Source organism: Hemitrygon akajei, unplaced genomic scaffold, assembly GCF_048418815.1.
Source record: "Hemitrygon akajei unplaced genomic scaffold, sHemAka1.3 Scf000165, whole genome shotgun sequence".
Lineage (NCBI taxonomy): Eukaryota > Metazoa > Chordata > Chondrichthyes > Myliobatiformes > Dasyatidae > Hemitrygon > Hemitrygon akajei.
In genome coordinates, this window is record NW_027332051.1 from 532,308 (window position 1) to 554,901 (window position 22,594).

Consider the following 22,594-nt stretch of genomic DNA (forward strand, 5'->3'; position numbering starts at 1 on the left):
TGATTATCACTGCCAGCAAATATTTTCTTAAGCATGATTCCTCACGACAGTAAATTACTAAATTCCATAGGGCAAAAATTGCTTAATTATCAACAGGGATGTGCGAGAGCGCCATTCATTATTACTATCGAAGGTACACGTGAGAAGGAAAATGTGCAGTTAAGTTATCTTTGGGAAGACACTCACCGGGAAGAGCAATGATAGCGAGGACGGGGAAGAAAATCACTTTAATTGCTTCTAAAGCATGTGTGACTCGATAACCTACCGTTATCCAATCATAATCTGCAAAAATATATGGAACCACCCAGAAGATATTTTTCCCATTTCCTTTTCTATTCCAAGGGGTCTTTCCCGGATCCTGATCCATGACAGAACGAGCCAGTCCGTCCTTACTCTCCTCTCGGTGCCACATCGGATCTCTGTCCGTGGCAGGAGAGGCTGCTCTCGCTGAAACTGAGGGAACTGAAAGAAAGGGACTCTTATTAATAAGAGAGAGAAATCCTCCGGTGATGTCAGCAGTCTACGTTGAATTGACGCGAATTATTTTCTATGTAAAGACGGGAAGAATTAACCCTTGGTTTACCCAGTAGTTGAGTAGACGAGCACTGTTGTTACTTGGCTTGTAATTTCAAAAATAATAATAAATCTCACAGCATTTCGGAGGACTTAACAAAGTTTATAATAGAACACAATCGACTTAAATAATTAAAGATTGTATGCATTTTCATTAAAAGTTTCCTGTAAGCAAAGAGATAAATTGGTCAAAAATCACATATGATTCCTCTTCGGTTTCCCTGAAACTGGGGAACAAAAACAATGGTTCTGACACTGGACACCGAAAGCTTGGAATGCGGAAGTTTCATGAGAGAGAAAAGGACTATCAGCCTTCTGTAGAAACCCGCTCTCATGTTAGACAGGAGTAAGAAGTAGACATGAAAGGCAGGCATGCGGAGAGAGAGAGAGAGAGTGAGATTGAGGGAGAAATACAGGGACAAAAATGTTGGAATTAATTGTCCGAAACTGGGTTTCCTTCAGCACAATGCGGATCAGATCACTGAGCGGTCGATAGGTATTCTTGGCACACTATCGTTCTATGGTTCTACAAGTAGACCATTAGTGTTTCTCATATCATGCTGATATAGTAGATATGGTATTAATCTTCAACATATGCACAGTGCCTCACCTCTTTGCGAGTTCCTGATGCTGTTGAATCAGAAAGGAACAAGGGAAAAATTTTAAAAATTATCTCCTTTCTGCTCATACCCGTAATCGTAGCACAAACAAGAGTCCACGCCGCAGTCATGCAGTTGTTATCACTGTGTGGCAGCTGATGCTGTTTCGCTCTGGGTAAAGAGACGGTGTGGTAGGATGGGCTTAAATCCAGGGGCATCGGCATATTGTATGAAATATCTTTGTATATATTGGCAAGCAATGTTGATGCTGTATCCTTGTACAATTTACCCTCCACTGAGATCACACAAAAACATACCAGTGCTCCAAACCGGTTATTCGGTTTATTTTATTATTCTTTGTTCCTCGTTTCTCGATTCCTTACAACGTTTCCTCTTACTTGAGCAATGTGTACATGCAACTACTATTTCAAAATCTTTGGAAAACGGTCTCGCTTTCTTCTTGCCGCAGACTGATAACAAGGCATATCTTGTAGCTTACAAAAGTCGAACGGAAACGGGTGAATCACATTTCTTCTGAACTCTTATTAATCTCTCTTGTGGTTTGCAATAACTTCTCATAAAGATGACAAATGCGGAAACAGCGAAACGGGCACGTTTATTCACAGTGGTCATCGCAATAAATTTGAGAGAATGGTGCTTAAAGCTGGCAAGCGTTAGCTTAAAGGGATATAGGTTATTGCAAAACATATTTCTTATTGAGGCAAAACATTAGACAAGCAAAGAATACGAGTAACTGGAAGAACTCAGCAAGTCAGGCAGCAACCGTGAGAACAGACGAGCCAACGTTTCGGGTCGAGACCCTTCATCAGGAATGGGAGGAGAAGAGAGGGCCGAAGCACATTAATAGAGATAGGGGAGGGGTAGGACCTAGAGGCGCCAGGTGCAAAACCAATCAGAGGAAGATAAAGAGGGGGTGGGAGAAGAGATAAGCATGAAAGAACTGTAGAGATAAAGAAGCAGAAAGTTGAAAGGAGAGAGAGGCAGAGAGGGAGCTGGGATAGGGGAAGGGGGAGGGGGATGGAATTACCGGAAATTGGAGGATTCAATGTTCATATTACAAGACTGGACGCTACCCAGACGGAAGGTGAGGAGTTGCTCCCCCAACCTGAGTTTGGCCTCATCATGTCAGTAGAGGAGGCCATGTATGGACATACCTAGATGGGAATGAGAGGCAGAGTTGAAGTGGGTGGCAACCGGAAGGTCCTGTCTATTGTGACAGACGGAGCGGAGGTGCTCGACGAAGCCGTCCCCCAATCTGAGTCGGGTCTCGCCGATGTAGAGGAGGCCGCACCGTGAGCACCGGATGCAATAGACGACTCCAGCAGACTCGCAGATGAAGTGCTCCCTCACCTGGAAGGACGGTCTGGGGCCCGGAATGGAGGTAAGGGGGAGGTGTGGGGACTTGTGTAGCATTTGCGCTTGCAGGGATAAATGCCAGGTGGGAGTTCTGTGGGGAGGGACGTGTTGACCAGGTAGTCGCGGAGGGAACGATCCCTGCGAAAAGCTGAGAGGGGTAGTGAAAGAAAGATTTGCTTGGTGGTAGGGTCCTGTTGAAGGTGGCGGAAGTTGCGGAGGATAGAATGTTGGATCCGAAGGCTGTTGGGGTGGTAGGTGAGGACAAGGGGAACCCTGTCCCTGTTGTGTGTTTTTCTATGTAAAATTTATTCTTATGTTTATTATAAATGATTACGGTATAAATTACTACGATTGCATATTCCACCTTTAGATGGAAACATAACGTAAAGTTGTTACACCTCATGTACGTGATGTCAGTTCAATCACAACGGGAGCAACGACTTCCGGGTTTGCCGGTTTTCAGATGTTCCAAAATGGTCATAATTGGGTGAAAGAGAGCTAAGGAAGTGTCTTTGAAAAACAAGGAGAGTGTGATTTTATCACAGCTGCAGAAAAGGAGGACGCTGTAGTGGATTGTAAGTTAATAAACTGTGAGGGGAACTCAGAAGTAGGAAGGGAACTCGTTTGAGAATATTATGTACAGTGCTCCCATCAGCAAAACGAAAACAACTGACAGAGACAGTGACATGTCCCACTTTATCACGGTTGTGGTCAGAAACAACTGAAACTTCACAAATATTCATCGGCACTTAATCTGTTTAGAAAGTGTAAGTGCCGATGAATATAACCGTTTAAAAAAGGTTTAGATGTGACAGAATTTCTCATTCCTGTCAAGGAAGGAGTCACGGTACAAGAAGCGGGCAGGCGGACGAGTAATCAGTAATCAAGGAGAGTGAAATGGGTCCGTTAACAAATCTCTCAGCTACACAGAATTTCAGAACGATAGAGCACAGCTATTCGACATTTACTAATACCTTACACCGGATAGGAGCAGACAATATGGAATGTACTTAATTGATGCTATTAGGTAGGAACTTGGGAGCCGAATTTGGGAAGTGATTTGCTTCTTTAAATGCACAAGAGAAATATGGAGATTGTTAATGGAGTAATGGACTTGGATTCAGAATTTGCTTGTTTCATTGAGGAAGGGAACGGATGGCCCCGTAAAGTATCTCTGGTTGACAAGAGATCTGGAACACATCTTCAAGAAAAAGAAAGAAACATACTGAAGGTTTTGGAAGAAAGGACCGGTCAGGGCTATGGAAAGGCACAATGTAGCCAAGAGGAATTTAACAATGGACTTAGAATATTTAAAAAAAGACATCAGAAGGTCTGACGGCCTCATTAAGGTCGGTAAGAACATAGGAGGATAACGAGAGAGAGAGAGATAGAGAGAGTGAGAGAGCAGCGACAAAAGCGGAAGCATGTGTCTGGAGTGCAAGGAGGCAGTGAAGGTCCTTACTGATGTTCTGCTTCAGTGTCACCCAGTAAGTGAGCCCTATTTGACTGTAGATACAGCGAAAGATTGCAGATCTACAAACTGAGAAAACATGAAGATAAACCACTCCCCGGTGCTAGAAGGGATGTAATGCTTGTAATTAGAGAAAGCATGCGAAGATATTGCTGCGCTTTTGTACATGACTATTGCGCCATCACTGGCCACAGAAATAGTGCAGGAGGGTTGGAGAATGTCAAGTGTTATTTCTTTGATCAAGAATTGTAATGGGGATAGTCTTAAGAATTAAAGGTCAGTAAGTCTTTGGTCAGTAGTGGGCAAGCTATTGCAAAGGTTTCGTAGAGACATAATTTATGAGTTTCTGGAGACATGTATCCTGCTTGAGGATAGCCAGCATGGTTTTGTGAAGGCATGTCGTCCCCTATGAGGCAGAATAAATTCCATGAAAAGTGCAAAATAGACTGATGAAGTCAGAACAGCAGAGCCTGGGTATATTCATTTTGTAAGTTGTTTGACTCGAGTATTCAGAACGCCATGTGGTCTGGGATCTAGTGAAACCTGGCTGCATAGATTCAGAACTGATGAACCAAGGGAAGGCCGATGAGGCAGTAGGTGGAGATGTTCCGCAAGGAAGGTATAATCTATAATACACTTTACAGCTATATACAGACTCTGCTATTATGGGGTTCTGAGAGACTGACATTAATCTAACCATTCTGCTGTATTTGCATAATTTATTGAGTAAGGAGTGATGATGAAGGCAAAATTCTGAATCCGGACTGAAACTGCACGCCTTCTAAACTGAAATCCCGTGTACCTATTACAGGGCAGATGCTACGATCACATCAAAACAATCTTTTACAGTCGAACTCTGCTACTGAAAATCAACATTTCAAATTATTCAGCAGTATCCGTTGGTGCTTCCCAAATGAACCGGGAACGAGAATTTCAAATTCCCAATTCAAGTATACACAAATTTGTCTTAATGTCAATTTACCTTTGAACAGCGGGTTTATTGTACCCGGAATAGATACAGTGATATCTCGATCCTTTTATCCTTGATTTCATTAGCCCATGTGGAATCCGTGTCTCGCTCTGAAATCAATACCAAAGCAAAACAAACAACAGAACACAATCTAAATACGCAGGTAAGGCAAAACAAAAATCTAAGATCGATGTTTTTTCCTTCAAAACTGTTTATATAACGAGTAACTGGTTTATATAAACAGTTATTTCCTAGTGTGAATATTCTTCTCACAAAAGGAAACCAGGTGTGAGTGATTGCGGCCCCCCTACACTAAGACTTTATTCAATCACCACTCACTCTTTTCTTTTACAAACACACTAACACTGATTCAAATGCATTATTTGCACGCTCCTCACATCCACCCTCCTCGCAAACGTTTTGCCTTCTCATTAAGCTTGACAACTTCTCTTCAAGACTGGTCACCCCATCATGGAAAACGTGATTGTTTGCTGCCGCAATTCTACCAATCTCTCAATTAAGCATCCTTTTGCTCAGGTTTCGTTTAAATTCCTTGACTCACATCGTCCCATTGTAGTCATCGAGATCTTTATCACAGCGTTTTTATTTTCCTTCACACATCCATGACCAGCGAAGTCCCGACACTAAGGACAATTCCCTGTTATCTATTTCTCATAAAAAACACAAAATGCTGGCAGAACTCAGCAGGCCAAACAGCATCTATGGGAGAAGGTAATAACGACGTTTCGGGCCGAAACCCTTCATCAGGAGTGAAGCAACTCCTGTTAATAATGTTATCCAACTCACTGACCTCCGTTGATACCGCTGCCCCCCACTCTTACCCCCATCCTTATCTATTATTTTAGTCTGGTTCTCTTTCTCTCTCTTTTTCCCCCCTCACGATAATTTCTCCCCCCGGCCCTACCCTTCTCTCTCTTTTATTTCCCATAATTCTCCACCTTCCCCCTAGCTCATTTCCCTCCAGCCTATCACTTCCCAACTCTCTAGTTTATCCCTCCCCCACTTCTTATCCCCACTCGTCGATCAAATGTTACTTCACTCCTGATGCAGGGTTTCGGCCCGAAACGTTGCTATTACCTTCTCCCATAGATGCTGTCTGGCCTGCTGAGTTCTGCCAGCATTTTGTGTTTTTTATTTATTTCCAGCATCTGCAGGTTCACTCGTGTTGCCTTATCTATTTCTCCGTCAGAATATTAAAAAAGTTGATGGCGATGATATAGTTATGGTGGACTTTAATTTCGAAAATATTCAGTGGGAAACCCAGTGACTAATGGAATACAGGGAAGTGAATTTATTGATTTATGAAATATTGTCTTTTGACTCAGTATGTTACTGCACCGCCAAGTGGCGGGGAGAGGGGGCCTGTCCAGACTGGAAATTCTGTAACAATCAGGCTGGAGTTTTGAGTACAGAAGCTATTGAGCTTTTCGGAGCAAGTGATCATAACCTTGTTAGTCTGGAGGGTTTTTTTCGGAAAGTAGGGTGTTTTTTTTTCTTTGTCACGATCTCGTCTACACGTGTCAGACCTGGTGTTGTTTACTTCAGCGATCTACGTTGGTTTACCTGAGGAGAGTTGTTGCTCATTTGCATTCGTTGGAATCTACCATGACTGACGACTGAAGATGGAGGTAACATACCACCAGCGGAATCCTATTTTTGTTTTTCTTTATCACAGAAGGAGGCTGACCCTCGCCACTGCTAAAATAAGAGCACAAATGACTTGATGTATTTGTCGAAAAGTTGTCCGCCACCACACAATCGCAAGCGGAAATTTAATTTCCCTGGTCTCCGGGGCCTTTCCCACCACACCCCATGCCTCCCTCCGCGCAAAAAATATATATATTTGTTCTTGACACCGTGATGAACATTATCTTGTCTGCTGAAGATGACTAAACTTTGTTCCCATCCTTTTGCAAGATACTGCCTTGTACACAATGATCTTGCTGATTGCTGTATTTTTGTCATCTCACTGCATTGCCCTGATAGATATATCTTCACTGCCGTGAGGTAAGAACCGTAAACCACAGAAGCATAGATCGACAGAACATTACAGCACAGCAACAGGCATTTTGGCTTCTTGGCTTCTTGGCTGTGCTGAACCATTTTTTGCACAGTCCCACTGACATTCAACTGAACCAGATCCTTTCATAAACCTCTCATCCATGTACCTGTCCAAGTTTCTCTTAAATGTTAAAAGTGAACCCGCATTTATTACTTCATCTGGCAGTTCATTCCACACTCCCACCACTCTCTTTATGAGGAATCACACACTAATGTTCTCTTTAAACTTTTCCCCCTTCATGCTTAACCCATGTCCTCAGTTTTTGTTTTACTCCCCGAGCCTCAGTGGAAAAAGCCTGCTTGCATTCACTCTAACTGTACCCATCATAATTTTATATACCTCTGTCAAATCTCCCCTCATTCTTCTATGCTCCAGGGAACAAAGTCCTAACCTATTCAACCTTTCTCTGTAACTCAGTTTCTCAAGACCCGGCAAAATCTTTTAAAACTTCTCTGCACTGTTTCAAACTTATTAGTATCCTTCCTGTAACTCGGTGACAAAACTGCAAACAATACTCCAAATTCGGCCTCATGAATGCCTTATACAACCTCACCATAACTTTCGACTATTATACTCAAACTTTGACTTATAAAGGCCAATGTACCGAAAGCTCTCTTTATGACCCTATCTACCAGTGACGACACTTATAGGGAATTTTGTATCTGAATTCCCAGATTCCTCTGTTCTACTGCACTCCTTAGTGTCCTACCATTTACCTTGTATGTTCTACATTCGTTTGCCCTTCCAAAGGGCAATACCTCACACACGTCTGTATTAAACTCCATCTGCCATCTTTCAGCCCATTTTCCAAGCTGGTCCAATTCCCTCTGCAAGCTTTGAAAACCTTCGTCACTGTCCACTACACCTCCAAATGTGCTAATCCAATTTACCACAATATCATCCACATGATTGATATATATGATAAATAACAATGGGCCCACCACTGATCTCTGTGGCACACGACTAGTCACAAACCTCCACTCAGAGAAGCAGTCCACCACTACCAGTCTCTGACTTCTCCCACTGAGCCAATGTCTAATTCAATATACTGTCTCACCATGTATACCTAGCGACTGAATCTTCCTAACCAACCTCCCATGCGGGACCTTGTCAAAGGCCTTACTGAAGTTCATGTAGACAACATCCACTGCCTTCCCTTCATCCACTTTCCTGGTAACGTCCTCGAAAAACGCTAATAGATTTGAAAAACATGACCTACCACGCACAAAGACATGTCGACTCTCCCTAATAAGTTCCTGTCTATCCAAATTTTTCTAGATCCTATCTCTTAGCACTCCTTCCAATAAATTAGCTATAACTGACGTCAAATTTACTGGCCTATGATTTCCCGGATTACTTTTTGAGCCTTTTTTAAACAATGGAACAACATGAGCTCTCCTCCAATTCTCCGGCAGCTCATCCGTAGATATGGACATTTAAATATATCTGCCATGTCCTCTGCAATTTCAGCACCAGTCTCCTTCAGGATCCGAGGGAGTACCCTGTCAGGTCCTGGGGATTTATCTACTCTTATTTGCCTCAAGATAGCAGACACGTCCTCCTATTCAATCTGTAAAGGTTCCATGACCTCACTACTTGTTTGCCCTATTTCCATTGACTCCTTTCAGGTTCCTTAGTAAATACAGCCGCAAAGAAACCATGTAAGTTCTCCCCCATTTCTTTTGGTTCCAGACATAGCCAACCACTTTGATCTTAAAGAGGACTAATTTCATCCCTTACTTTCCTTTTGCTCCTAACATGTACCTGTAGAACCTCTTTGGATTATCCTTCACCTTGACTGCCAAGGCAACCTCAGGTCTTCTTTTAGTCCTAATAATTTCTTTGTTAAGTATTACTAGCACTTTTTGTACTCCTCCAGTACCTTATTTGCTCCCTGTTTCCTATACATGTCATACATCCTTCTCTCTTCCACTTAATCAGATTTCCAACATCCCTAGAGAACCAATGTTCCTTATTCTCATTCACTTTGCCTTGAAACCTGACAAGAACATGCAAACACTGCACTCTCAAAATTTCTCCTTTGAAGGCCTACCACTTACCACTCACATCCTTGCCAGAGAGCAACCTGTACCAATCCACGCTTTTCAGATCATTTCTCATTTCTTCAAATTTGCCCTTTTTCCAGTTTAAAATCTCAATCCGAGGACCAGATCTATCTTTATCCGTGATCATGGTGAAACTAATGGTGTTATGATCACTAGAACCAAAGTGTTCCCCTACACACACTTCCGTCACCTGTCCTAACTCGTTTCCGAAAAAGAGATCTAATATTGAATCCTCTCTAGTCGGTACCTCTATATATTGATTTAGAAAACTTTCCTGAACACATTTTACAAACTCTAACCCATCTAGACTTTTAACAGTATGGGAGTCCTAATCAATATGTGGAAAATTTAAATCCCCTACTATCACAACTTTATGTTTCCTACTGTTGTCTGCTGTCTCTCTGTAGATTTGCTCCTCCAACTTTCGCTGACTATTGGGAGGTCTACAATGCAACCCCATTAATGTGGTCATACCTTTCCTGTTTCTCAGCTCCACCCATATGGCCTCGGTATACAAGCCCTCTAATCTGTCCTGCCTGAGCACTACTGTAACATTTTCCCTGACTAGTAATGCCACCACCAGTCCTCCCCCACCATTCCTCCCTCTGCTTCTATCATATCTGAAGCATCGGAATACTGGTACATTAAGCTGCCAGGTTGCCCCTCCTGTAGACAGGTTTCACTAATGGCTACAATGTCATGACTCCACGCGTCAATCTACGTCCTCAGCTCGTCAGCCTTCCACACAGTATTCCTCGAATTGAAATAGACACAGCTCAGAAGATTACTACCACCACACACAACTCTTCTATTTCTGACTTTGCATGAACTACTAACATCATTTATTTTCACTCCCGCTCCACTATCTGCTCTGGCACTCTGGTTCCCATCCCCACGTAAACGTTTTGCCATGTCTGAATGCCCCGTCATACTCATCCACTCCGTTTCATTATGATGTTCTGAGCTTTGATCTCTGACACTACCCTTCCCTCAGCATAAGAACATAAGAACTAGCAGCAGGATTAGGCCATCCGGCCCATCGAGCTTGCCACGCCATTCAATAAGACCGTGGCAGATCTGTCCTTAAACTCAGCCCCATCTACCTGCCTTTTCCGAATACCCTTCGTTCCCCTACTATGTAAAAATCTATCTAACTGTATGTTCAATATATTTAGTGAAGAAGTCTCAACTGCTTCCCTGGGCAGAGAATTCCACAGATTCTCCACTCTCTGAGAAAGACAATATATCCTCAACTCCGTCCCAAATATTCTCTCCTGAATCTTGAGGCAATGTCCCCTAGTTATAGTCTTACCTACCAATGAAAACAACTTTCCTACTTCGATTTTACCTATCCCTTTCAAAAGGTTGTATATTTCTATAAGATCCCCTCACATTCTTCTGAATTCTAGAGGGTATAGTCCCAGGCGACTTAGTCGCTCCTCATAGGTTAACCCCTTCATCTCTGGGATCAACCTGGTGAATCTCCACATTCTCCAGGTGCAGCCTGACCAGTAACCTGTATCGTTGCAGAATGGCCTCCCTGAAGTTGAATTCAATCCCTTTAGCAATGAAGGCCAGCACTCCGTTTGCCTTCTTAATAACCTTGTGTACCTGTAAGCCAGCTTTTTGCGATTCATGAACAAATCCCTCTGCAAAACAGCATGTTGCAATCTTTCACCATTCAAATAACAATAAGCTCTACTTTTATTCCTTCCATTGTGGATGATCTCGTATTTACCAACGTTGTATTTCATCCGCCAGACGTTGGCCCACTCACTTAACCTATCTATTTCCCTTTGAAGCCAGTCCACTTCCTCTGTACATTTTGATTTTCTACTCAGTTTAGTGTCATCCCTTTCCGGGCTGTGTCATTTGTTCCATCATGTGCTAAGTCATCTGGCTGCTCACCCTCCCACTTTATAATGGGGTGGTCCCGACCGGATGTATCCATGACTCTGGCACCCGGGATACAACATACTCTCCGGGTGTCCCTGTCGCGCCCGCAGAATCACGTCTCTATTCCTCTAACCATGGAATCTCCTATCACCACCGCATTCCTCTTCACCTCTGCTCCATTCTAAGTGAGAGTATCGGACTCAGCCCCCGAGGCATGGTCACTGCTGCTCTCCCACCCCCCAATATGTCAACTTCCACGACGGTATTCAAAGTGGCAAACATTATTGAGAGGTTGCCCATTTCCCTTCTTTATACTGACAGCCACAGTTACCCGCCTCCTGCAACGCAGGGATGTGTAACTCCCTGTACCTCCAACCTTTTACTTACACAGTTTTCCACATGATCTGGAGTTCTCCGAGCGGCTGTTCCTCTTCCGTAACACGTTCTCTCAGGCACTTCACCGAGATGCACCTGTACAAACAGGGTTTCCGTGAGGGTGGTCCTCTCCAAGAATCCCGACATCTCACGCATAGAACAAAGGACTACACCTGGAGCCATTTTTTCTGCACTAACTGGGTCCCAATAGTAGAGGAATAAAAAAAAAACAAGAAGATATAACTCACGAGATACATATCACGCCCACACCTATAATGCCTCTTTCCACTGATTTGATTCCATTTCTAAAAACAGAGTAACGCCGTCTCCTCGGCCTTCCGGCCTGTCCTTTCGATACAATGTGTATCGTTTGGTTTACTTTTATTGGCATCAGATTGATACTCCTTAATTACAAATACTGCCTGTGTGGATAAACTCATAGAGCTGGTCTACATTACCACTGACAGATCCTTTGCCCAAATTTATAATATTAAATGAGCAATCTTCGCTAAATGGCATTTAGCTCAATCGGACCTTTATGCAGCGCCGTAACAGATTGTTTCGCTCATTTTACCGGGGCATTATACAAGAAGAATTATAAAGGACGCGGCGGGACACCGAACAGCTTCCAGAACCCTTAGCATTTCAGAACGGTCGGCCTCAGCAATACAACAGTGAGACACAGCTTTGTCCGCCGGATACAGACGTCCCATGTTACGGCCCAAATGCGAAAATACCCCTGCCTTCATTTTAAGGCAATAATGAAACATTGATTGCAGCTAAATGTAGGAGTGAATTCCAGATAATGCTGCACGTTAAGTTGTAAACATTTTAATGGGGATAGCTAAACTGAACGTGTACCAAACCGACCCGTCCTGCAACATTTGTTTAGAGAGGGTTACTGTAAAACAAAGTGGCACAACATGTTGGGGAACTGCAAGACAGTTCTAATATTTCAGTTATCGGGGAAAAACATTGTTAATAACTTAATGTTTTACAAGCGACAGAGCAATTCTGGATTGTGCAATATACTTTCCAAAAAAACGAAATAGACGAAGGGCAATTTCACCTGCAGGTGCTCGATCAAAATTAGCTTGATCCACTGATTGTGACGTTTTTCCAACAGTAATTTCGAAAGGTATTACATTATTCTATAAACGCATTAACACGTCAGTTTCATTATCAGTTAACTCTGCATTGGTAGTGTTAAGAATAGTTAATTCACTACTATTTCTTCGAGAAATCTGTACTGTACATGTTTATTTTAATATAACGGCAGTCAATATCGTACTGGGACAAGGACAAACATCTAAATATCCAAAAGTATCACCTTCACGTTTCACGGTAGCCTGATGATGCATCCAGCAATACGCAGAGTGACCACAGTGAATCTGATTGGCTGAGAGGGTGGAATCGAGCTTTGGCAAGTGGATGGTGACTTTCGCATCTCACACTAACACAGAGGAACATTTAATTAACCTGTTACCCAAAATCGGTGAAAAAAACGGAGAATGGTTTAACATGTATTCATTCCAATAGGGAAATCACAGAGAAGGTCGCCAGCGAATTGAATGGATAGTTGTAAATCCAGAAGTCCTGGCTATTGTTCGATTGCAAGGTCAGATTCTGAAACCCCGATATTGCCCGACAGCAACGTTCCCTCTTTTTTTTCACAGCTGGGCGGGTTCAACCATCTCCTCAACGGGAAAGTATTACACGGGAAAATAATTGAATGATTGTAAATGCTGTAAACGAGTGAATGATGCCGAGCTGTCAACACAACTGACAGGCACAATGTCAAAAATACAATGCTTTGACCAGACGGCGTCGGTGTTCAGCTGCCAGCGATTTACTAAAAATGAAATATCGCCTTCAATTCTGGCTATTTTTGCTGCTTGTCACAGTGTCCTAACTTGAAAATCCGACAATGTAAATACATTGAAGCTCCAAGCTGTTTTAAAGCGCAGTTTGGGGTATGTTTACTATTCAGAAGTTAATGAATTATAAACTCGACCACATAACGTATTTCAGGGATTTTCACAATGATATGAACAAATATTTCAAACTTGTATTAACAAAACATCCTTTATTTTTTGCGTTGTGATGGGATAATGGTACACTTGATGGAAATAGCGCAGATAGTGACTATGTCATCGCCGATCATGGTGGAAGGGAATTTCAGTTTATTGTAAAATATCGGACTCTCCCCTCCTCTCTGCACCCCACCCGCAATGTCCTTAGAGTTACTGCTCATCCAGAGAAATGACAAAATGTAATAGCGCTTTCGTACGTGGGACAGGAGGAGGTGCCGCAGGAGGTTGTCGGGAGGATCAGTGGCATATCTGAAGACGGTGGGGAAAGTTGTCGGCGTCGCAGATGAAATTGATGAGCGCAGCGTGGGTGCTGGAAGCAGCACCAATTCAGTCGTCAATGTAGGGGTTGAATGGGTGGTCTCCGGAGAACAGACTCAGCACCATAGTCTTGTATCTGGACAGATGTACACTGGCGGGCAATTCAGTCGTCAATGTAGGGGTTGAACGGATGGGTTCGGGAACACAGACTCAGGACCATAGTCTCGTAGCTGCACCGATGTACGCAGGCGGAACTGTGGAGCACAATGCACTTTAAAATGGTACGGTGCTCTGATCCAGCAGAAATAGGAAGACAAGCCGGCGAATGAAGGAAACGCACTGAGTCTGTGGGAGGGACCTCTGTATGTAATTGATGCTTGGGAGTTCTGAGTGGAACAAGGATTGCGCCGGCCCAGTCGGACAGAAGGTGCCGGCAATATACGGAACTTTGGTTAGGTCCGGGTGGGTGAGGGCGCTAACTCACGACATCCTGGCAACAATGAGGGCAAACGGAGATTTTACCACATTTATTAGCTGCTCCCTGAACTTGCTCTGTGTAACGGCGTAGAGGGCCGTGTTCGTACAACAGCTCAGAAGCTGCAGAATGATGCCAACCGGTCGCAGCGACTCAGGCGGAAGCACATATGTGGTAACAGAAGACAGCCGATCCCACGCAGAGAACACAGTGAAAGGTGCCGACAGCAGGATGAAATTGCCCGAAACGATCAGCAATAAAACCAGGGATTTCCTGCGTTTCTCCATCTCCGGGTCTCTAGCACCCTGTCCGTTTCCGGGAACCCTGAGTCTCCTGCGAGCTCTGCTGGTGACTAAGACGTGCCTGACGGTGAGGCCGTTCGTCAGCAGAACCAGGAGAAATGGGATTACAGGGGTCAGAAAGTAATAAAGTAATTCAATTAGAGTCGTCACATATATATGAAAATAATGCCATCCGTACGAACAAATGAATGGATCAACTATCGATCTGTAGTACACTGAGAGTCGAAAATACCAGTAAATGTTCTTTAAACAGCTGATCAAAGTCACTGCTCCCAAAACCACAGCCGCAGTTTTCCCGGTGCAATATTTTGCTTTCAGCTTCTGGCAACAAATGGCGATAAACCGATCAAAGGTGAACGTGACGGTGAACCAGACCGAACAGTCGGTGACGGTGTAAATCAGAGCCGCGTGGATATTACACACCTTGGGCATTGAGAGGAGGAAAACGCGGAATGGCAAGTATATAAGTAGAATCTTGCTCAGTATCAGGTCCAGGATAAGAACCAGAAGATCCGCCACTGCCATGGCAACCAGGTAGCAAGTGACAACTCTGGAGAGGCCGCACTTTCCCCGAGACAGGATGAATATGGTCACCGTGTTCACTGCGAACATAGGAAACAATCAGGGTAAACACATCAGGAAGAGTTCTCTAAAAACATCGTATTCAGTAGACCACTTTCTTGTCTGTAACAGTGTTAGAAAATATTGTACAAGCCTGTGGAATATAATCGCAGCAATTACAATTTAATGAACCTATACCATTTTGCAATCAACAGATAACGATGGCTGATGATTGGGAAATTTCGTACATGTTGAGGGAAAAGGAGCTGAATGATACATCATCTATTAACTCTGCATAATTTCAGCTGACGTGAACTAAGTGTCCTTGACACCCCCTACTTTTAGCTGAAGCACAGATTCCTATCCCTATTGTTACCCAGGGCGCCGGGTTTGTGGAGAGATCAGCAGCCCAAAGCCCTGATCAGCAGCCCATCTCTCTTCCTGCTTGCCGACATTGAGTGGGTGATTATCAGCTCCAAATCATGTCACAAGGCTGACCGTCACCTTTGTGTACGTTTGCCTTCATATTTGTATTCTGTTCATTAAAGTCTCGATAATGCGTTATCTTTTTCAGCCCCATTGAACCTGCCAGAGTCTCCGAGTGATAATTCAAACGATAACAAAAGACAGTAAACTGTTCATATACGTGGAATCAGAACAGGAAACACAACCGCAGGAAAAAGCGGAATCATTAAGAGAAATGTTCACAATACGAGAACGCGCACGGCATGTTATTGCGGAGCGACAGCCAACGGGGAAACGTGAAGAATGTTCTGAGGATATCCAGAGAGCTTAAAAGAGGGAGGAAGTTATGTTTTGAGACGAAATATAAAAGAACTATTTATAATATGGCAGGATAGCCCTAAAGTCCTAAGAGCGGAGGAACCTGCTTAATGTTCAGGAACAGCCTGACGTGCAGATGACAGTCACACCGATTAGCCACGGAAAGACTGGGAGGTTGGAACCCAGTTTAATTGCAAAGGAACCTCAAGTGAGGAAGCAACTCGTCTAACAGCAGATATAAATGAGGCGGGGTATAGAGCGGATGGAAAGGGGGTATCCTGTCAAAATGTAAACTTTGAAAGTCTCAGTGACAGGCTGATATGTGCAACGATTGTGTGTAAGTTCACTCATCAGAAATCTGAGCATTCCATCCGGAGCATTAACGTTTAGGAACGAGACAATCAATACTTACAAGACAGTAGTTACACCCAAAATTACTAGATGATTGCTGCCGTCCTTAAAACAGTCAATACGGCGCCGTGAACACCGGTCACGGAAATCCCTCAATGTGCCCGCAACAAACCTGTTCTCCCTCTCCAAAGACGGCCTGACATGAGCGTACACTCGGAAAAGGGGCAGTCTTTTGGCCCCGGAGGCGCCCTTCATTGTCCGCCGCCTAGACCCATGAATGGCCATCTCGGCCGAGCCCGGGAACAATCCGACCAGGAGATTCTGCTCTCGCCCCCTTTCGGACTGGGTGCCCGGAGATGAGGAGCGCGGAACTAAAGTGCAGCCGGAAACTCAGCAGCAGCCCTTCGGAGCATTAACTGAGAAAGCCTGATCACAGCACACGATTATAAGCCATTCGATCATGGCCAATGTATTTCCCTCCCAACATAAATTCGATGTCCCTACTCATGACGTACTTATTGACCTCCGCTTAAAATACATCCAGTCATCTGGCCTCGGCACAGTCTGTGGCAAAGAGGTCGTTGGACACATTGCTTCTTGCTATAGAAACTCCCCATCAGCTCTGTTCTGAAGGCGCATTCATCTATTCTGAGATTGCGCTCTCTGTCCTAGACTCTCCCACTATCGGATAGATCCTCTGCACGACGGCTCGATCTGTGCCTTTTAATTACAGGTGAGCTTCTCCAGTTCCCCGCTCCATTCTCTTCAACACCAGAGAATACAGGCACAGGGCCATCAAACACGCCTCATGCGTTAAATCGTTTATTCTCCTAAACCTACTCTGGATGATCACCACTGCCAGCACATATTTTTTTCTTAAACAGGATTCCTCAGGACAGTAAACTATCAAAGTGCATAGAGCAACAAATTGCTTAATTATCAACTGGTATGTGCAAGAGCAGCATTCATTATTACTATCGGAGGTACAAGTGAGAAGGTAAATGTGCAGATAAGTTATCTTTGGAAAGACACTCACCGGGAAGAGCAATGATAGCGAGGACGGGGAAGAAAATCACTGTAATTGCTTCTAAAGCATGCGCGACTCGATAATCTACCGTTATCCAATCATAATCTGCAGAAATATATGGAACCATCCAGAAGATATTTTTCCCATTTCCTGTTATATTCCAATCTGTTCTTCCCGGATTCTGATCCATGACAGAACGAGCCAGTCCGTCCATACTCTTCCTTTCGGTGCCGCTCCGGATCTCTGTCCGTGACAGGAGAGGCTGATCTCGCTGAAACTGAGGGAACTGAGTGAAAGCGACTCTTATTAATAAGAGAGAGAAACCCTCCAGTGACGTCAGCAGTCTACCGTGAATTGACGCGAATTATTTTCTATGAAACGACGGGAAGAGTTAACCCTTGGTTTGCCCACTAGCTGAGTGGAGGAGCACTGTTGTTGTTTCATGGCTTGGAATTTCAAAAGTAATAATAAACCTCACAGCATTTCGGAGGATTTAACAAACTTTAAAATAGAACAAAATCGTCTTAAATAATTAAAGATTGTATGTTCTGAAACAGAACATTTAAAGCTTGGAGTACGAAAGATTTATGAGATAGAAAAAGACTATAAGCTTTCTGTAGAAACCTGCTCTCATGTTAGACAGTATTAAGAAGTAGACATGAACGGCAGGCATGGGGGGGGGGGGGCGAGGGAGAGAGAGAGAGAGAGAGAGAGAGAGGAGAGAGAGGAGAGAGAGAGAGAGAGAGAGAGAGAGAGAGAGAGAGAGAGAGAGGAGAGAGAGAGAGAGAGAGAGAGAGAGAGAGAGAGAGAGAGAGAGAGAGAGAGAGAGAGAGAGAGAGAGAGAGAGAGAGAGAGAGAGAGAGAGAGAGAGAGAGAGAGAGAGAGAGAGAGAGAGGGAAAATGAAGGTGGAATTAACTGTCGGCAAATGGGTTCCCTCCAGCACAATGCGGATCAGATGACTGAGTATTCGATAGATATTTTTGGCACACTTTCGTTCTGTGGTTCTACCAGTGGCTCATTAGCATTTCTCATGTCATGATGATATAGAAGATCTGGTAATGATCTTCAACATGTGTACAGTGCCTCACTTCTTTGCGAGTCCCCGATGCTGTTGAAACAGAAAGGAACCAGGGAAAAAATTTAAAAACAATCTCCTTTCTGCCCATACCCGTACTGGTAGCCCATTCAAGAGTCCACGCCACCGTCATGCAGATGTTATCACTGTGTGGTACCTGATGCTGTTTCGCTCTGTGTAAAGAGACGGTGTGGTAGGATAGGCTTAAATCCAGGGGCATAGGCATATTGTATGAAATATCTTTGTATATATTAGCAAGTAATATAGTGTGTGCATTCAACTATTATTTCAAAATCTTTGGAAACCGGTCTTGTTTTCTGTTTGCCGTAGGCCGATAACATGGCGTATCTGTGATCTTACAAAGGTCGAACTGAAACGGGTGAATCACATTTCGTCTTAACTCATATTAATCTCTCTGGTGGTTTGCAATGAGTTTCTCATAAGGATTAGAAATGCGGAAACAGCGAAACGGGCACGTTTGTTCACATGGATCAGCGCAATACATTTGACGGAATGGTGTTCGGAGCTGGCAAGCGTTTCATTAAAGGTATATAGGTTATTGTAAAGCATATTTCTTATTGAGGCAAAACATTAGACAAACAAAGTTGTGCACTGTAGGTGTCGAAGAAAATATATTATTAGATCCCTCTTTCGGCAACATTACGTCCAGCCACTGAATATAAGCGGCACCTGATTGTGTTATTTGAGGTTCTTTATCTGCGAAACCACCGAACAGAGTCCAGATTTTAACTGGAACGCATAAAACACAGCTGTCTTCGGTGTAAGTGAAACAAATTCCTTTAAGCTTTACTGATGTATAATAACCCTGTGCGATGAAAACTCGCTTTCTCTGGTCTGCTCGGTCGGAGTGTGACCACAGTCCGATATAACGATAATTATAGAACACAGCGAGAGTTCTTCCCCAATAGCTTGAGTGCTTACTGATCTTCTTGCGAAAAGCATCATATGATCTTGATGTTTAGAGTACTAAAAATTCCAACAACGATGCAAATACTGAGGTATTCACTCTGCAGTTTGCATTTTGCTTAACAAACATCAGTAATATTTGCTGACTTGTGAGCGGCCATTAACAATTCAATATATTACGAATGTTGTCACATTTGTCCTTCGGAACCCGTGACCGTGCGATCAATGATAATTGGACATCATCTTTAGCCGTATGGTTCTGCTGAGTGACGTGTTTAAAGACAGACATTGTCATAGTCAGTGCTGACGTTGGGGTAGCAGCGACATTACAAGTGCGGAGCATTATGGTACTAGCCCAGCAGTTTACTTCTCCGCCTGGACAGTGAAGTGACTGGATATGCAGTGAAATTATCACTGTGATCAGGGATGTGGGATTTGATCAGTAGTCGCGCTGTCATTCCGGCAAATGATGTGTCTGGATCTGCATTGATAATATAGGAATAGATTCTTCCCTCAGCCATTAAATTTCTGAATCGCACAGAACCCAGAAACCATACCTCACTGCATATTGTTCTCTTTATGCCTTAACTTAATTTAACATTTTTAGACCAATGTTAACAGTGACTGTGATTTACAGTTTTAATTGTTATGTATTGCAATGTACTGCTCCAGCATAACGACACATTTCACGACATATGCCACTGACATTAAACTTCATTCTAGTTATTTTCTATATATTTAGTGATTCACTTCTGAGGTCGATGGCTGCTGAATATATCGCTGTGTAGGATCGCTTTAAGAAATAAACTGTGTATGTGATAGCTGTGATGTTCCAGAAGTGAAAACAAGTATTGGTATCCTCCTCAATCGACTGTCCAGTGTTACACTTCCAAATGTTGTGAGTGAACCCTCACTCAGTGCGTCCCAGATTCCTTTTGACATATGGTTCACCAAGTCTTTCGTCAGATACATATGAATTAACAATCTTTGTACACGACCCTGTTGTCTAAACCCGTCTCGCAGTTTGAGAAAACTCTCCCGTGTTGAATATTTCCACCACCAGATGTAATGAAAAGATGTTGATTATGAATTATCCAGTGGGTATATTTATGGTAAAAACATGGTTTGAAACATTGTTTGTATAGAAGCTAAAGTTGAAATGAGCAAGTTGTCTGATACCAAATTGCATTACTGCAAATTTAAATCGCTTCACACCGTCAACTGATCTGTAAAAGCAAGATATATCCATTGGTTTTCATTTGATATCATTGCCAATCTGGTGTCTAATGGCGAATCTACATAGAAAGCAGACGAAATGCATTTTGACAAATTGCTATCTATTGGCATTAGGAAAACGACACATCAGTTGCATCTGTAAGATAAAAGCCTATGTATGGGCTAGGCAGTGGTCCTGCATTTGAGGTCAGCGTGGAAGCTGCAGGACAGAGGCATCTGGAATGATTGTCCACCTGGGTTGTTAATTACTCTGTTATTTGTGGCAGAATTGCCAATGCGGTCCATGTAGATAACAACTAAAACAGTAATGTACAGAATGACGGTGTGACAATAGCTTATCCCTTTAATCTGGATAATCGAAGATAAGCTGACTGCAGTAATCGCACAGGGAGTTGGATAAATCTCCAACTGAATTCTATGCAAAGAGGAGGAAATTAAAATATGCATTTTGGAATGCATTTCAGATGATAACCAGGAGACTCTGTGACCTCATCACTGTGGACGGTCTTAACGCTCCAAAGACAACCATATTATCGACAGCAGCCTGCAATGTCAGCAGCGTGGCCACCAGTAAGATCATCGCCGCAGCTGAGCGAGCTGAGATCTAGAGAAGCAATGACAATTTCAATGTGATCGGTGATGTGTTTTGAAACTGCAGGCCATTCTGCTTATTGAATCCCGTAATCGTTCTGACGTTCCAGCAGAACATTCACCGTGTCTGCTTCGTATACGCTGTTCTGCGGTTCAATTCCAGGGAGTGGCTCTCCAAGAGATCGGAGAGATGGTCAGAGTGTGATTAGTGAAGTCTTCGGGCAGATTCATCAAGGCTGTGTATCACAACCGTCCCCATTTGCAGAGGACTCTTCCTTAGAATGTTCACTCATATTGGAGCAAAATTTCCAAATCATTGCAAAATCTTTATCAATAACATGTTTTATTTTCATTTTATTCCAACATACGGCGTATTCCTTATTTCCAAATGTGCTGGACTACAACAGGTTAACTACATCTCTTTCTGACTGTAATTAATTTGATTCGTGATGTGCAATAATTCTCTTTGCTGTTGAACACAGCCTGTTTGGAAGAACACAAACTTGAACATTTATTTGTGGCATGCTTCACAATATTTCTGAGTTTTATAAATTTGTTAAACGTGTGTTTACAGACATAAGGTATATGTTAACAATTATATGTACTGTATAATTGACAGCCTCTGACATCCGGAAAAAAGCATCTGTATGTAGACTGGATATTTTTAGGTTCCTAGGGGTGATCCATTATCCGCACCACTGAACACAAGCTGCTCTCCTTTCATACTGTACATTCTTTATCCACGTATCGCTTGAACAAAATCCGCAATTATTCTTCTGCAGATTGACCAAATAAAATAGATGTAAAAATCTCCTTTCCTCCGCTAGCCTGCAGGGCACACGTCAACATGATTAACCCACCTGCTTAGCCCACTACTCCCCCTCCACCCCACCGATCAGTGTGACATACAGTTATGGGAGGATGGTCCTATGAGCAGATGGTGTATATCAAAGGTCTTGGTTATGCGACCATTGACGCCGGACGGACAATTTTGGAAGTCTGTTGATTGACCTGGGTCCTCTAACACAGGAGCGATCTGTTGCCGCTTCTCTCATTGACATTAACGTTTAGACAGAGATTGTATTTGAGGTTGTGGTGGAGATTCGAGGGAGGGCACGTGATCCCAATGAAGCCTCCACTTGATTTTAGTTGAATAATTTTCATTGAATTATCTGGTCTCTGAAACACGGAAACGTAAAGGTACTAGAATACCGCCAACTATTGTTTCGTTCGTACGTTTTTAGCATTAATTGGTCTCTCTCTGATCGGTCCGTACCTCTCTTTGATAGGTACGATATCAATTCTCATGATCTGGTATTGTTTAATGTTTTTTATCAGTCCACGAGCGTAATGGAGACCGAAACGATTACTTAGGATCACACTGTAATTTTCTTTCAGCCATGATGCAGAGATGCCCACAACATAGAAGCCCGAACGCGCCAGTCGGAAAGTGTGTTACAGATTTATCTACCCGTTCCCTTCTGAAGCGAGCATTCCAATGTGA